Below are 17,205 nucleotides of genomic sequence, written 5' to 3'. Positions count from 1 at the left end.
AGTGAGTGTGACAGGAGGTTGTGTGGGGGGAGTGAGTGTGACAGGAGGTTGTGTGGGAGGAGGGAGTGTGACAGAGATGGCTGTATGAGGGTAGTGAGTGTGGCAGGAGGTTGTGTAGGGGGAGTGAGTGTGACAGGAGGTTGTGTGTGGGGAGTGTGATAGGAGGTTGTGGGGGGGAGGGAGTGTGACCGGAAGTGCCCGGGAGGGAGATCTGGCTTTGCCAGAGTCTAACATGATAGATGTGGGCCTGACAGTGACAGTGTCCAAGATGCCAGCAGCACCATCTTTCCTTGCTTTCCAATGTGCCCCTTGAGGGCCTTGGGGTGACCAAATTGATTCCAACATGAGGGCTAAGGCCTCAGCCAGGCCCAGCCAGCACCCTCCTCAGGTGGACCCTGTCTTGCCCTGGCCTCCTCCACCTTCCTCTCTTCCAGTGGGCTCCGTGTTCCCCACTCTCACCAGCAGCCTCCCCTTCTTCCAGAAAGAGCGACTCCCACCACAACAGCCTGGAAGCACTCCAACTACTGTACTTTTCTTCAAATAAAAGCAGCTAATTAACATTATTCTTTAATTATTGCCTTTATCAACAAGGGGTCTGATTTGTACCAGCAGGATAGTTGCTTTCCCTTAAACTACCCAAGTGAATGCTTCAGTTCCTGGTGCTTTTGAAATGAATTTGATGTCATCTGCCCAGAGTCACTTAATGGGGACGCCTGGGTAATGACTGAACGCGCTAACTCCGTTAGCAGCCCTGGAAGCATGTAATTTGGCCCCTCAGGCAACAGCACTTTTGAAATCTCTGGATAGTTTTGAACTCTCTGTTCTTAATTAAATATGCAATTTTTCACGGTAACCAGGTTAATTCTTTTGTGTTGTGTTGTAATACTGTTAGGAATTTTCATAGTTCTTATTAAACATTATTCAGGCATTGTGAATTCCATAATTAAAAAAAATGAAAAGAACAAAGCCTGATTCACTCCTTTCTTTTCCCTGGCTAATTTATCAAATGAATTTTGCAAATTTTTCTTTCTGTCCCCAGACAGTGTGGCAAGTATTTTAAAGGGGAAGGATTTAATTGCCCTGTAGGGATTGGCTGGTTATGAAGGATTTGGCTGTTTGATTAGTAAACCCAGCTGGGAATGGTCTAATGCTCCATGATCTTAAAAATTGTCTGATTGTACCCTCTCTAAGGAGGCCTCTCTTTTCGTTATGTAGAGCATCAACTTCACACAAGTGTGATTATTAGGTAGTGAGGAAGGGGAGAGAAAAAGATCTGACTTTACTTTAAATTGGGGATCTTGGGAGATTTTTTACACCCATTTTCCCTGGCTGGGGAGGAGGGGAGAATACAGAAGAGACAGAGAGAGACAGAGAGCAAGTCTCAAATCCCAGGTACAAAAGCAGATGGAGGGTGGCTGAGAAGGTGGGCCCAAGGGAACGTTTTACTGCATCCTTGCAAAGAACGGCACTTGTCACACTGGTCAGCTGGACAGGCCACTCATCATCTGAGGAGGCCCCGCTCAGGGTTTCTGGGGCAGGAAGAGGGGAGGAGGGATATGTTTCCATTCTGGAATTAGGCTTGGTCTCTGGAAAAAAATGTATAGATCCCTCACTGAGCATGCTGGATGGTGGGCGGAGGGACCATGCCCCTAAACGTCCTGGATAAAGGCAAGGCCCCCCTGTCAAGGGGCTTCTGGGTAGAGATAATTGTCTCTTTCAGTGAAAGGAACAAGACTTCTGCCTGATTCAGGGACGTTTTTGTTTTCAATGAGGGCTCCCATTATGCCTCAATTTTTCCCACTGCAAAATGAGGCAAGTGACTCTTCTGACTTTCCTGGGTCCTCTCAGTGCAATCTCTCTGTATCCTAGACGTGGGCATGGGGAAGTGGGAGAGATAGCAAGGGCCAGATGACATAGGACCTTAAGGGCCATGGTGAGGAGCTGGGATTGTTTTCTGAGAGCAAAGCTCTTTAGATATTGCAGGAAGTGAGGGATGACTTGGAAAAGGGTGTTACCAAACAGAGGAGGTTGGTCCTGGTTGGGGATGTGCAGGAGACGGACTTTGTGCCAGAGGGTGGGTTCTACAAGCAGCCCCTTCTCCCTGTCTACCCCTTCTAGATTTATCAGCTTTAGTCTGGAGTTCTGGGGACCTCCCACCCCTACTACCACTCTTGGGATTTTGAGTCACCTGGTCTTTCTAGCAGGCCACAGGAAATTCCTTGGAAATCGTGACCTACGTTAGGTCACATGGCAATGCCCTTGCTTGATCCTCTTGGTTAAAACTAAGAGGCTCGGACCCTGAGCTCCTCTTCTAGGAATCTTTATAGAAACATCACATCACATTGTCACACCCTGTCTTCCACTCAAAAGTTTTTAGTTACTCCCTATTGCTCATGGAATGAAGTCCAAACTTAAACCTTGGCCCTCTAGGCCTCCTGTTGTGATCCTCCCCTACTATCTTGTCCAGTTCCACCATGTTGTCTCTCTATCTTTTTGCAGTTTTGTCCAGGGCTGGGTTTGAACCTGCCACCTCCAGTATATGGGGCTGGTGCCCTACTCCTTTGAGCCACAGGTGCCACACGTCTCTTTTTTGTTTGTTTTTTTTAGAGACAGAATCTCATTCTGTGGCTCAGATTAGAAAACTGCGGCCTCACCCTAGCTGACAGCAACCTCAAACTCCTAGATCCAAGGGATCCTCCTGCCTCCACCATGCTCATTTAACTAATTTTTCTTTTTCTTTTTTTGTAGAGATAGGGTCTCATTCTTGCCAAGGCTGGTCTCAAACATCTGGCTTCAAGTGATCATCCCACCTCAGCCTCTCAAAGTGCTAGGATTACAGGCACGAGCCACTGGGCCCAGCCAATCCATCTTGTCTCTTGCCAGACTTTCTTGCCCCAAGTCCACCAGCCAGGCTTAAACTTAAATGCCTTATGCTCTGTTACCTCAATATCTTTGCATATTCCATTCCCCCTGCTGGAACATCTCTAGTCTGGGAGGTTCTCCTGAACCTACTGGCTGGACTGGGGGCTTCTCCCCATAATAACATATATCACAGCTGATTCAGATTACTTGCCTTGTCTTTTATTTTTAAGGCCCATGAGGGTAATGTTTGTGTTGTCTTGTTGACTCTTGTCACAAGCACAGAGCTTGGCACACATTAGTATCCATCGACAGCACCAAAGTTCTGCTGCTCCCAGCAAGGGCATTGCCACGTGACCTAACATAGGTCACTGCCCACTCCCTGTCAGATTTCCCAGAAATCTCACTCCTAAACTTGCTGTAACTTAGCAGGAAGCAGGGGTTCTGTTTAGTTTGAAGATGCTAAGAGAAGTAAATTCCACTTCCCCCCGGACCAGCCCAGTCCAACCTGTAGCTCTCAAAGGTTCTATTGGAGCCAACAGCTTCTTTGAAGTGAGGACTTAAATGGAACCATTTCTCAAGGGCCAAGGAAAGAGTTAGGCTGCAGCGGCTGCCCTCAGAAGCCCAAAGGGAAGACTTAGCCCTCTCCCACTTTCTATTATTGGCTTAATCCCTTAGATGGCCAGGTGCCAGGGATAGAGACCAAAGGAAATGACACAGTTATCTTCCATCCAAGAAGAACATAAGGCCTTCAGAAAGGAAATGAGCAGTGATACCTGCCATTTCCCAGCCTTGGATGCTGGGACTTTTGGCCTGCCCTTGGGCCAGCAATAAGGTATTTCCTGGAATGGCCATGGCCTTGTGGAGACTGGTGAGGCTCGACAGTCCTGAAGCATCACCAGGCAGGCACACATGCAGGGAAAGGAGGATGCTGCTTCCCAAGGCTACATCCCAGGGTCCCCACATACCATGCACATGGCTACCTTTGTGCTCCTGCCTTCCTGTCTATTTTTATTCCTGTTTAAGTCATTAGGGGACAAAGAGGAGCCAAGGAAAGATATTTGGGATTGGGGTAAGGGGAGGGAGGCATATGACACAGAAGGGTTTTCAGAGAAATCTCAGAACTGCAAGAGGAAAAGGAATTTAAGAAATTAATTTTGTATTATGAAGGGCACGTCACCACGCTGTGAAAGAGAAAATAGACAAAAGAGGGAAGAAGATGTGAAGAACTCAGTCCCTGTTTGCTCCAGCGTATTTCTGTCTGGTTTCTTCCTACATCCAATTTGGCATCATGGCCCTTTCATTTAACATCCACATTAGGCTTTTCCACATCATTTTGCTGTCTTTGGTAGAAGCATTTTAGCCTAATATTCCATGAAGTGAGCGGATCACTGTCCCCTCAGCCTGGCCCTGTCCCTGGGCACCTCTGGGTTTTTTTTGCTTTCAAATACTGCTGTGATGGAAAGACTGTGCTTCAAGTTTTGTGTACTTGGCTGTGTTCTCAACAGGGAAGGATGGGGGCCTCACAGCCAAGCACCTGGCTTTAGAGTCAGGTACACCTGGGTTCAAATTCTGTCCCCACCAGTGAGATTTTAGTGTGTGTACTCCCTCTGTGCCACAGTTTCCTCATCTGTGAAATGGACATCTTCATAGATTCACTCACAGGGAGTGTTGTGAGGATTCAATGAGTAAATTTACCTGAAGTGATTAACTCAGGGTGAGCACACAGTAAGCACACAGTATTACTGCCTATTCTATAGCTGCAGGTGGGTCTGTCTTGCCGGGTGGTCATGAGTGCTTTACCTGATCCTTGCTGAATGAATGTGGATGGCACATTCATAGGCAGGGGCTTTTCTGTGCGAGTATGTGCATTCCCGTCAGGGTCACTAGAATGGAGATATGGCTGTGTGTGCGTGCACACATATACACTAACACATATGCTCACTCAGCTAAACCAAAGGGAGTACACAGGGCCATCCTGGTTGAGGGTCTACAAGCATTTCATTGTGATTAAATATTTATTTGGGGCTTGTAATGTGAATGTGGCACTTCATAGTAGATAAAATGATGTCATGTAAAAAAGGCTTGAAAAGCTTCAGTGTCCTACTCAGCACATAGGGAGTTGGCATTGAGGAAGCAGAGTAGGGAAGGGTGTCTGTCAGGAGGGTCATTCAGTCAGTCACTCAGTCATCCATTTAACAAGTATTTATCTAGCACCTACTATGTGCCAGACTGCAGAGATGCCTTGGTGATCAGAATGGACATGCTCTTTGCCTTCTTGGTGTTGTTGGTCTCAATAGTATTCAGAAATAAAATCCCTTAAGAGACTGACATTAATCACACAACTTTGAAGTCACAGGCCCTGCTAAGGGCTACACAGAAAATGAGCTAGTAATGATGAGACTGCATGACAGGGAACAGATTTAGTCTAGAAGTCAGGAATGAACCCTGAGTTAGCCAAGTGATAAGGGGTAATCCAGTGAGAGGATGGGAGCAGCATGTGCAAAGGTCCTGGGTGGGAAGATACACCTCTGGTTGCATCTCTGGTTCCAGAAAGTGAATGGCAGCCAGTGTGACTGGAGCACATGGTAAGGGACAGAGAGACAGGGTGTGGCTTGGGAGGATGGACATAGTAAGCTCAAAATGGAGCCTATAGACCCTGATGAGGTCTTTATCCTGAACAGAAAGGAGCTATGGTGGTGGAAGTTGAGGGGATAGAAGAGGAGGGGGAGTGGAACAATTTGAAGGCCCAAAGCCTGGGGTTGGAGAAATGGCCATACAAGGGGGTTCAGTTGTTGCCACTACCGTTCTCTGGCCCAAGACCACATGTCTGGCCTCTCTGGGCACCTGGAAAATTATCTCTGGGATAGACCAGACCACGGTAGGCACAGGAATAAAGCCATTCCCCAGGCAAATGGGCAAGCGCTTGGGGGTGGGCCTTGCTCCATTCAAATATGTGCTTCCTTTCTGCCATTTATTATTGTGAATGGGGCTTGTGAAAAAGAAAAGGATCCAAGAAAAAAGGAAATCAACCCCCTACCAAAAACCCCAATCCATCATTTCTCTAGGCCCTCAGCCTGAGGGAACAGTATTTTTATTTCTTCAATATATTTGAGTGTGTGAAAGGCTACACTGAAACTCCAGACCCTGCTGGCATAGGGGGTTCTGTGGCCTTTGGGGCCGTTGGGAGTGGGGGCACCATCACCCCTGGAGAAGGCTGATGTAGGGGGCCCAAACTCGAGAAATGGTGAGCTCCTGTTTCTTATCTGTTGTTGTGTTCCAGCAACTCCAGTGCAGCCTGCTGTGGGAGCTGGATGCTCTCAGGCAGACGGATTTCTGGAATGGTGAAATTCCCGAATGAGAGGTTGGAAGGCAGGGAGTCCAGGGGATTTGGCGGCCGCCCCTGCATAGTGATATTCTGGGCCTCACACATTCTTATTAGCATCGTAATCACTCCAAAATACTGATTCATTATCGCACTCAGAGCTGCAGACTGAGGCAATGGGGTTTAATAGTTCCATATGAGCCATTCTGGGCTGTTGAGTAAATATTGCTCATTCTGAAAAATTGAGTAAATGTGTGTTTACGCTGTCATTGAGCAAGGCACCAGCCAAGTAGGTAGTTGGTTTCTAGGCTGGCACCAGGCAAGGTGGTAGGGAACAGGAGAAGGCACACTGTCCAAGAAATGTACGGCTAGCCTTGGAAATATAATTCTGGACATGGAGTTTGGGATTGGGGAGGGAAAAGGGGCTTCACCTCAAAATCAGGGTAGAAGGAACCTCATGTTTCTTGTGAGTGTGGAAATGGCTCAGGGATGGACATTCCAAGCTGATAGGGACATGTGACTGGTTTCAGAACTGAAGGGCTGGTCACCACAGGTGGCAGGAGGCCGTGAGGCAGGTGGTAAGTGTGCAAGTGAGAGGGTTCAACTCTGGGGTTCCTGTTCTGCCACTTGCTAATCAGGGGACACCAGACAAATTACTTGACTCTTCTGCAGCCCCAGTTTTCTCATCTGTAAAATGGGGATGATACAAGAACTTCCTTATAGGATCTTTGTGGAATTAAAGCATACACATATAACCTTTAAATGGTGTCAACAACACATGCAAGAAATATTAGCTACTAATACAGTTCTGGTATAACATGGAGAGAAGGTTGCATTTGCCTCATTTTGCTGTGAGTTGGACAAGGATCTGACTATCTCAGGGGTTCCTTCCTCCACTGAGAATCTAATGAAAGCTATGGATCCTCTCTTCATAAACATAGAGATGATGCGTTTTGCATATTCTTTCAAGGGATTGAAGGAATCCCAAGTCAAGAGCTCCTAGTTTCTATCACTGATCACTTTGCTCTGAGGTAGAAGTAAGGCATAAGATTTGGAACTTTCTAGAACTAGGCTTCAACGCGAAGCATGGGTTTCATTCTAGTTCTGTCTCATTTGCTGTGAGTTGGATAAGTAGGACTAAGTTGAAGATGCAATTCTGAGCCTCAGTCTTACAACTAATGTTGAACACTTCATGTGGAAGGCACTGGGCCCAATGCCTGGCACACAGTAAGTACTCAGTATATATCAGCATCATAATTCCTCCTTATTGAAGAACTAAGAGTTGCTAAATGTAGACTCTGCCTCTCTGTTGCTTTTATATCTGTATAATAATTTTGTCTGTATAATAATTTTATGTCCTGTAATAATTTGATTATCTGAAGTTCTTCAGTCTGATTCTGCTATTGTGTCTGTTGATTCTTGCACATAGTAGACCAATTCCTTGTGCATTTTGTAATTTCAGCTTGAGGGGTCATTTTGGCTAGGATTGCATCTCTGTGAGTTCTGTGTGACCTGGATTGACCCTAGTGCAAAAGTCAGCTGGATAGTAAATAAAATATTTTTGGCTTTGCAGACCACAGTCTTTAACATAACTATGCAACTCTACCATTGTACAAAAACAGGCATAAAAAATATATAAATGAATGGGTGTGGCTGGGTTTGGCCTAGGGTGAATAAGATTTGGTCCCCAGGTCATAGTTTGCTTACCTCTATACTAGAATGATTTTGTATTTGTTTTTGCTTAGTATCCAGTAGTATTACCAAGTGAGAATAATTTTTAAATTTAATTTCTTGGACAAGATCAGTAGTTCACAAAGTGTGGTTCCTGGATCAGATGCATTGTATCCCTTGGAAATTTGTTAGATGTGGAAATTCTTTAGTTCCTACCCAAATCTACAGAGTCAGGTGAGGGTGTAACAAGCCATCTAGATGATTTTGATGCATGCTATCAAGTCTGAAAACCCCAAAGGAATATAAATTTGAACTCCATTCCCATGTGAGTGCAGACCTATGGTTACAGATTCTCATGAGAGGTAATCTTTTAGTTTTCTAACTTAGAGGCAAGGCCTAAAGACAGATCAAGCCATGTCTCTTCTTAGTTTTCGGAGGGTGAAGCCTTCTTGACTACTCAGACGTGCTACTGTCTAACCCCTTCATTATGGAGGGCACTGAAGTATCAGTTCACATATGTAGCAGTCTGATTTTGAGTTTCCTCTTCAGTTTTGACCCTTGGGAATTTCTTCCTTTCTCACAGAACTGACCTATATATTTAAAGGGATGCTCGTATACTTTATTCAGTATATCTAGGTGTTTTGTAATGGGAGTGTTTCAGATTATATCACTATATATAGAAGTCCTCTCAATTTAAGGAAAAGTTGAGTTTCTCCTTTCAAATTCTTCTTTAGAATTTCTGGCAACTCCCTGCTTCTTTGGTAACCTCACACTTGTCACTTACCTTGAGATCCAGGCCTATTTTGTCACTCACAGGGACCAGAGGCCAAGCAACTCCCAGGAGTCTCTCCACTTTGCTTTTGACTGGAACTGAAGTCCAATTTAGCCAACATTTGCTGAGCACCCACTGGGAGAGGGATGAGGGGAGTTTGCTCTATATATGAAACAAGTACCTGTGCTGTTGGACACCATCCCATGGTCAGTGTACATGAGGACCTTCATCTATCCCAGCATCTAAATCTCCTTGTGCTACTCTAGGGGAATGTGACTCCATTAAGAGTGTTTCTCTTGGGCAGCACCTGTGGCTCAGTGGGTAGAGCGCCAGCCCCATATTCCGAGGGTGGCAGGTTCAAACCCGGCCCCGGCCAAACTGCAAGAAAAAATAGCCAGGCTTTGTGGTGGGTGCTTGTGGTCCCAGCTACTTGGGAGGCTGAGGCAGGAGAATCACCTAAGCCCAGGAGTTGGAGGTTGCTGTGAGCAGTGTGACGCCACGGTACTCTACTGAGGGCAATAAAGTGAAACTCTGTCTCTACAAAAAAAAAAAAAGAAAAGTGTTTCTCTTCGGTTGGTGCCTATAGCTCAGCAGCTAGGGTGCCAGCCACATACACCAGAGCTGGCAGGTTTTAACCCAACCTGGGCCTGCCAAACAACAATGACAATTACAGCAAAAGAATAGCCAGGCGTTGTGGCGGGTGGCTGTAGTCTCAGCTACTTGGGAGGCTGAGACAAGATAATCACTTAAGCCCAAGAGTTTGAGGTTGCTATGAGCTGTGACACCACAGCACTCTACCCAGGGTGACATAGTGAGACTCTGTCTCAAAAGAAAAAGAGTGTTTTTCTTGGGGGCAGGTCACAATGGGGTCAAGATTTAAAAGCACTGACTTTGAAGTCTACTAGAATCAAGTTCAACTCTCAGCTCTGCCTTTTACAAGCTGTGTGATCTTGAGCAACTCCTCTCTGAAAATCAGCTTCTCCAACTCTAAGGAGAAGTGACAGGAGTGCTGTTAGGATCCAAAGAGAGCATTCATGGAAGGTACTGGTACATATCCAGTAGAATGTTCCTGCTTGTGACAAAGAGTGGCCATGTGAGCCTGTTTCTCATAATGGATTTGGAGAAGTCAGGCTGGGGAGGTGGGCAGGCCCTTGAGTGCTCATGGAATGGCAAAATCAGGGAGTGGGCAGAGGCCATTGTGTTGCAGATACACTTTGGGGCCATTCCTCTGGTGGCCTTGTTCCTGCTTCCCAACTTTTGCTGTGGTGTGACTCGACTGAAGGAGTTTGGGAGCTGCCAATCATAGTACTCCATCCCCTTGGCTATAGTGGTGGGTCCAAGGGGGAGTCACATGACCAAGCTGGATCAGTAAGAATTCTCTGAGATTCTTCAGTTGGAGCAGAGAGAAATCTGTTTTCTCTCTAGCTGGGATGCCAGAAGGAAGCAAACCTAGAGCTGTCTGTAGAGAGGATTATAGACAACTTAATGGGGACTGAGTGAAACCAGACTGCAGGGAAAGTCCAAGAGAGGCAGAGCCCTGGTCTGAATCATCCCTGAGGCCCATCTCAGTTTTTTGTTTATTTGTTTGTTTGTTTGGTTAAGCTCATTCAGGTTAAGTATCTTTCCTTTACAATCAGAAATACCCCTTAAAATTATGTCCCCATGGAAGGTTCTGGGAGCTCTTGGCCACTTCTTTATGCATGAACAAAATTCTATGAAAGTGAACTGGACATGTGACATCTGCCACCCGATATGGTGTTGACCTACTGGGTAGTGCTGGATGTGCCTTGTTGTTTGAAGAACATCATGTTAAGGACGAAGGGACAGAGGGAAGCCACATGGTGTGTCAGGACACGACCCTGGCAGAACTCCACTGTCCTCAGGATTTTGAGGAAAGGCAGGAACCTTTGGGCAGTGACTCGGCTGTGTTTCTGTCAGTAAACTACCCGGAGAAATAAGGTCCCATGCAGAGCTTTAGCAGACGTGGAGTGGTGCCATCCTCCAGGTCTCAGATTCTCTTCAGAGAAGCCCATTGGAACCCCCTAGCAAGAGTCACCTGCCCTCCTCGGCTGACATACTCTGGCCCAGCAGGTCTGGCTCTCTAGGAATGAATTTTGCCCACTTTTAAGAAGTGGCAGCAGACACTGGAAAAGTCCCGCACATCTCCCTGAGCCCTGCACACCTGCTGGCGTTCAGCACAATTTCTTCCCCTTTATCTTTGATCTCAAAAAAGATCATCTTGAAAAAGATTGTTTTGTGTGCAGTTTACCCAAGCGCCACTTTTTCTAATTTTGCCAGAGTTGCCCTCCCCTTTCTCCCTTCCTTTTATTTCTTTCTTGGATTTGCTTTGGGGTTGGCTTCCTCAAACCAAAATAACTCTCACAATGCATGGGGAAAAAGTGCTTCCTGTGGATGAATGACATCTGTATGAAAAGCCAGCAAGCCAGCTGATTGCCGTCCTTTGAAGACGCTTGTCAGTGAGTGCCACGGTGAAGTGTCAGGCGTCACCTGAGGTGACTGTAGAGACGCCTGCAACAGCAAGCTTTTTTCCCAGAAAGGCTTCAACCCAAACTTTGGGGTCTCAGGGGACCCTGGAGCAGCAACCATTTTCTGAAGAGATGAAAGGCGATGCTGGCTTGAGCAGCTGGTATTTTCTTCTGTGTTCTCGGCAGGGCCCTGCAGCAGTGGCTTTGTAGCTCACCTGCTCTGCCTTTCCCAGTTCAACTCTGCTGTCTTCTTTTCTGATTTGTGTGCCTACTTGAGGGTTGGTAGCTTCAGGCAGACTCCTGAGAGGAGAGGAGAAGGGATGCTGGCAATGCCCCCGTGTTAGTCCTATGGGAGGGAAGGGGAAATCTCATAGTTAAGAATGTAGCTCTAGAGCCAGAATTGTTCTGGCTCCCTTCCTTCCTGAGGCAATCCTGTTATCTCTCTGAGCCTCATTTTTCCCATCTGCAGAATGGGGTTATTAGGTTTAGTGTAGATGATACAGGGAAAGTAATGTAGGAGAGTGCCTGACACATAGTAAGTGCTCAGTAAAGTTGCAGCTCACCTCTCCAGATTCATCCTGGTTGATCCTCCATGACAGCCCATGCATCAGCCATGTAGAATTTACCACAGCTTCTAGAAAGCAGCATTATCTTTCTTTCCCTTGCCCACAGTAGCTCTCCATACTTGGTCTATCCACTGGACTCCTATTCATCTCTCAATACCCAGTTTAGAATCAGCTCTGGGTAAGTCTTCTGTGTCAGCAGTCCCTGTACCCCAAGGTCAACCATAAATAAAATATTGCTTTGTGTGTGTGTACGTGTGTAGCGTAAGTGACAGAAATTCATTTTCTCACAATTCTGCAGGTTAGAAGTCTGAGATCAAGGTTTCAGCAGGGTTGGTTTCTTCTGAGGACTCTCTTACTGACTTGTAGATGACCATCTTATCTCTAGGTATTCATATGGTCTTTCCTATAGACATGTCTGTGCCCTCTCTCCTCTTACTATAAGGATACCAGTCATGTTAGATTAGGACCCCATGATAATAATAGTCTTATTTTTACCTTAAATACCACGTTAAAGGCCCTATCTCTTGAAAGATAGGGATTAAGGACTTCATGAATTTGATAGGAGCATAATTTAGCTAATAAAAAAACAAGGTTACCACCCCTGGGTGTCCTTCTAAATAACACCTGCATGGACTTCAGTCCCAGAAGGACCCTAGAGCTTGGCTTTTGATGGCCCCAGGGCCCAGGGCCCATGATTTGCATTAGAGAGCTGCCGCACAGGGCATGCTTTGCCTGGAGGGTCCTGGGCATAGGGCTTGCCTTCTCCCCTGACTGAGGCCTAGGCACACACCTTCATGCTGCTCCTTTTGGTTTTAGGAGGAGTTAGGAAGTCTCTGATCTTCCCACAGCAACTGCAGAAGAGACAGAAGCCAGAATCTCAGGTATTCAGAGAGGGAGGGAGGGAGTGGGCCTGAGTCAGACACCAAGGCGGGGGGTGTCTCTAGATATCTCAGAGGTCACACAAGAAATGAAACTGTTAACACTATCTGAAGGTTGGTCCATTGGTTCTTTCTCTCCCTTCCTCCATTCCTCCCTTCCACTTCATTTCTTTCTTTCTTTCTTTTTTTTTTTTTGAGACAGAGCCTCAAGCTGTCCCTCTGGGTAGAGTGCTGTGACGTCACAGCTCACGGCAACCTCCAACTCCTGGGCCCAAGCGAGTCTCCTGCCTCAGCCTCCCAAGTAGCTGGGACTACAGGCGCTCGCCACAACACCCGGCTATTTTTTGGTTGCAGCCATTATTGTTGTTTGGTGGGCCTGGGATGGATTCAAACCCGCCACCTTAGGTGTATGTGGCTGGTGCCTTAGCCACTTGAGCCACAGGCGCTGAGCCTCCACTTCATTTCTTTAGAGAAGTTTTTGGCCCAGAACAAAATAGACATTGTCCATATGCTTGCTGGCTTCCCCATTATCAACATCCCCCCCAAAGTGGTACATTCGTTATAACTCGATAAACCTACATTGATGCATTATTATTACCAAAAGTCCATAGTTTACAGTCTCAGTTTTGCCTTTTCTAGAATGTCATATAGTTGAAAGCAAGATAGGTAGCATTTTCTGATTGGCTTCTCCCACTTAGCTATATGCATTTAAGATTCCTGCATGTCTTCATGGCTTAAAAGCTCATCTCTTTTTAGTGCTGGACAATAGTTCATTGTCTGGAGTACCACACTTTGCCTATCCATTCACCTACAAAGGACATTTTAGTTGCTTTCAAGTTTTGGCAATTATGAACAAAGCTTCTATAAATGTCTGTGTCCAGGTTTTTGTGTGGACATAAGTTTTCACTTCCTTTGGGTAAATTCCAGGGAGCATGATTGCTGGTAAGAGTATGTTTAGTTTTTAAAGAAGCCATCAGATTATCTCCCTAATTAGTGATACCATTTTGCATTCCCATTGGTAATGCATGAGAATTCCTATTGCTTCACATCTTCACCAGCATTTAGTGTTGTCAATATTCTAGATTTCAGTCATTCTAATTGGTGTGTAGAAGCATCCCATTTGCATTTTCCTGATGATGCTATTTGGAGTGTCTTTTCATATACTTAATTTGTATATCTTTAGTGAATGTTAAGGGTTTTACTCCATCTTTTAGTCAGGCTGTTTTCTTATTGTTGAGTTTTAAGAGTTCTTTGTATATTTAGGATAAAAGTCTTTTACCAGATGTGTCTTTTGCAGATATTTTCTCTCAGTTTGTGGTTTGTCTTCTCATTTTTTTGATCTTGTATTTTCAAAAGCAGAAATTTTAATTTTAGTGAAGTCTAGCTTATCAATTATTTCTTTCATGGATTGTGCTTTTGGTGCTATATCTAAAAAGTCATCACCAAACTCAAGGTCTTCTAGATTTTCTCCTGTGTTATCTTCTGAGATTTTTATAGTTTTGCACTATACATTTATTTAGGTCTATGATCTATATGAGTTAATTTTTGTGAAACATGTAATGACTGTCTAGACTGATTTTTTTTTGCATGTGACTGTCCAGTTGTTCCAGCACCATTTGTTGAAAAGACGAATATCTTTGCTCCATTGTATTGCCATTTATTTGTCAAATATCTGTTGAATATATTAATGTGGGTCTATTTGGGGGCTCTGTTCTGTTCTATTGATCTATTGATCTATTTTTCTATTCTTTCTGCAATACCACACTGTCTTCATTGCTGTAGTTTTATATTAATAGTAAATATTGAAGTTCAGTAGTCTCAGTCCTTGACTTTGTTCTATCCCATCCATATTATGTTGGCTATTCTGGGCCTTTTTCCTCTCCATATAAATTTTAGAATCCCTTGATCAATATCTACAAAATAGCTGTCTGGGATTTTAATTTGGATTACAATGAGTCTATAATTCAAGTTGGGAAGAACTGACAACTTGATAATATTGAGTCTTCCTATCCATGAACATGGACTATCTCTCCATCTATTTAGTTCTTCTGTGATTTTATTCATCATTGTTTTGAAGTTTTCCTCATATAGATCTTGTACATATTTAGATTTAGGCTTGCTTGCTTTATAGAGTAGTATTTGGTCTACATGTGTCAGTCAAAAGCACATTCTTTCACCGTATGGATCTCCTTACTCCTATGCAGTTTGTGCTTTGGTTCATCTTTCTATCACAGTACAATGCTGACTGCAATATCTATTTCAGAGAATAGCAGACTCCAATGACAGCAGGGTCAGGCAAGTAGCAAGTAATGGTGGGTTTGACTCTGAGTAAAGCAGGAGAAAGTTGCAGAAGGGATGCCAGGAAACTGGGGAGACCTGGTCCTGCCCCAGGGAAATTAAATTGATTAAAACACTGGGCTGGGGCTCAGCACCCATAGCACAGTGGTTGCAATGCCGGCCACATGCACCCAGGCTGGCGTATTTGAACCCAGCCTGGGCCAGTTAAACAACAATGACAACTGCAACAACAACAACAAAAACAAAAATAGCCTGGCATTGTGGTGGGTGCCTGTAGTCTCAACTACTTGGGAGGCTGAAGCTAGAGAATCACTTAAGCCCAAGAGTTGGGGGTTGCTGTGAGCTGTGACAGCACAACACTCTACTGAGGGCGACATAGCGAGACTCTGTCTCAAGGAAAAAAAAAACAACACTGGGCTGGATAGATGAAATACCCAACTGCTGGCTGTCTCTGGCCTTTGGGTCTGCTCATTTACAGACCCCGGTTGTAGCTATGTCCTCTTTTCAGACCCATTAAGACTGTGAGCTCCTAGAGGGCAGAGAAACCCTCCTACCCCTGCCACCCCAGTGTCCTGCAATAGGGCCCACACATTGACAATTTTTTGATAAATGAATAAACATTTGTATTTATTGTCACCCTTCTCATTCTTTTAAAAAGCAAAGCATGTTCAGTGTTGCAATTATAAAAAATATAGATAAGAAAAAGGAAGAAAGCTTTTGGCTTTCAGCTTGGAAGAGGCCAAGGTGCAACTTTCTTCAATCTCTCCAAATCTGGGTTCATCCAACACCAGCCACCTCCACCATGCCTCCTCAGTCCCAACAAGATCAAAGTCATGTACCTGAAGTGCACCGGTGGCAAAGTCGATGCCACATCTGCCCTGGGTTTGTCTCCAAAAAAGGTTGGTGATGACATCACCAAGGCAACCAGTGACTGGAAGGGTCTGAGGATTACATTGAAACTGACTATCCATACTTACCTGGCAGGGGAGATACCATGATCACGAAACTGACTATCCAGAACAGATAGGCCCAGATTGAAGTGGTACCTTTTGCCTCTGCCCTCATCACCAAAGCCCTCAAGGAACCGCAAAGAGAAAGAAAGAAACAAAAAAACATTAAACACAATGGAAATATCACTTTCAATGAGATTGTCAACACTGCCAGATAGGTACGGTACCAATCTTTAGCCAGAGAACTCTCTGGAACCATTAAAGAGATCCTGGGGACGGCCCAGTCCATGGGCTGCAATGTTGATGGCTGCCACCCTCATGACATCATGGATGACATCAACAGTGGTGCCATGGAATGCCCAGCTAGTTAAAAAGTACAAAGGAAAATGTTTCAATAAAGGATCATTTGACACCCGGTTTAAAAAAAAAAAAAAGAAAAAGGAAGAAAATAAAAATCATCCATTTCTGAGATAAATCTTTGTCACAGTTCCCTTAGATCTTTTGTTGACATATAACAAACATACAGAAAACAGCCCAGGCTCAGCGCCTGTGGCTCAAGCGGCTGAGGCGCCAGCCACGTACACCTGAGCTGGCGGGTTCGAATCCAGTCTGGGCCCCCCAAACAACAATGACAGCTGCAACCAAAAAATAGCTGGGCATTGTGGTGGGTGCCTGTAGTCCCAGCTACTTGGGAGGTGGAGGCAGGAGAATCACTTAAGCCCAGGAGTTAGATGTTATTGTGAGCTGTGATGCCATAACACTCTACCCAGGGCGACAGCTTGAGGCTCTGTCTCAAAAAAAAAAAAAAAGAAAGAAAAGAAAACAGACCCTATGTGTTTAGCTTGACTAATTATCACAAACTAAACATAACCCATAGAACTATCACTCAGATTAAAACATAGAGTATCTCTAGCCCACCAAGAAGCACCTTTATCCTCTCCCAGTGGCTGGCTGCCAATCACCCACACCCAGGGGTGACCCTGTGCTGACTTCTTACAACACAGATTAGTTTTGTCTATCTCATCTAGTGTGTGCTCTTTGGGGTCTGGTTTCTTTCGCCAACATTATGTTATTGAGATTCACCTGTGTTGTGTGGCATGGCAGTTCACTGTTCTTGGTGCTGTCTAGCATTTCATTGTGTGAGTATACCACAATTTATTCATCCGTTCTCCTGTTGATGGACATTTGGGTGGCTTTTGTTAGGAGCGTCTCTGAACAGTGCTGTTTAGAACATAGGTGTTCTAAACCTATGGTTTAAGGTGTTAAACCTTTTAAGTGAATTTTAATACAGAGGGAAACACCATTTTTTTGGAGTTGCAGTTTCTCAATCTTGGCACTATTGACATTTGGGGCTGGATAATTCTTTGTTGTAGGGCTGTCCTGTGCATTGTAGGATGTTT

Source organism: Otolemur garnettii, unplaced genomic scaffold, assembly GCF_000181295.1.
Source record: "Otolemur garnettii isolate 467f Iridium unplaced genomic scaffold, OtoGar3 scaffold00099, whole genome shotgun sequence".
Lineage (NCBI taxonomy): Eukaryota > Metazoa > Chordata > Mammalia > Primates > Galagidae > Otolemur > Otolemur garnettii.
This window is presented reverse-complemented; position numbering follows the sequence as displayed.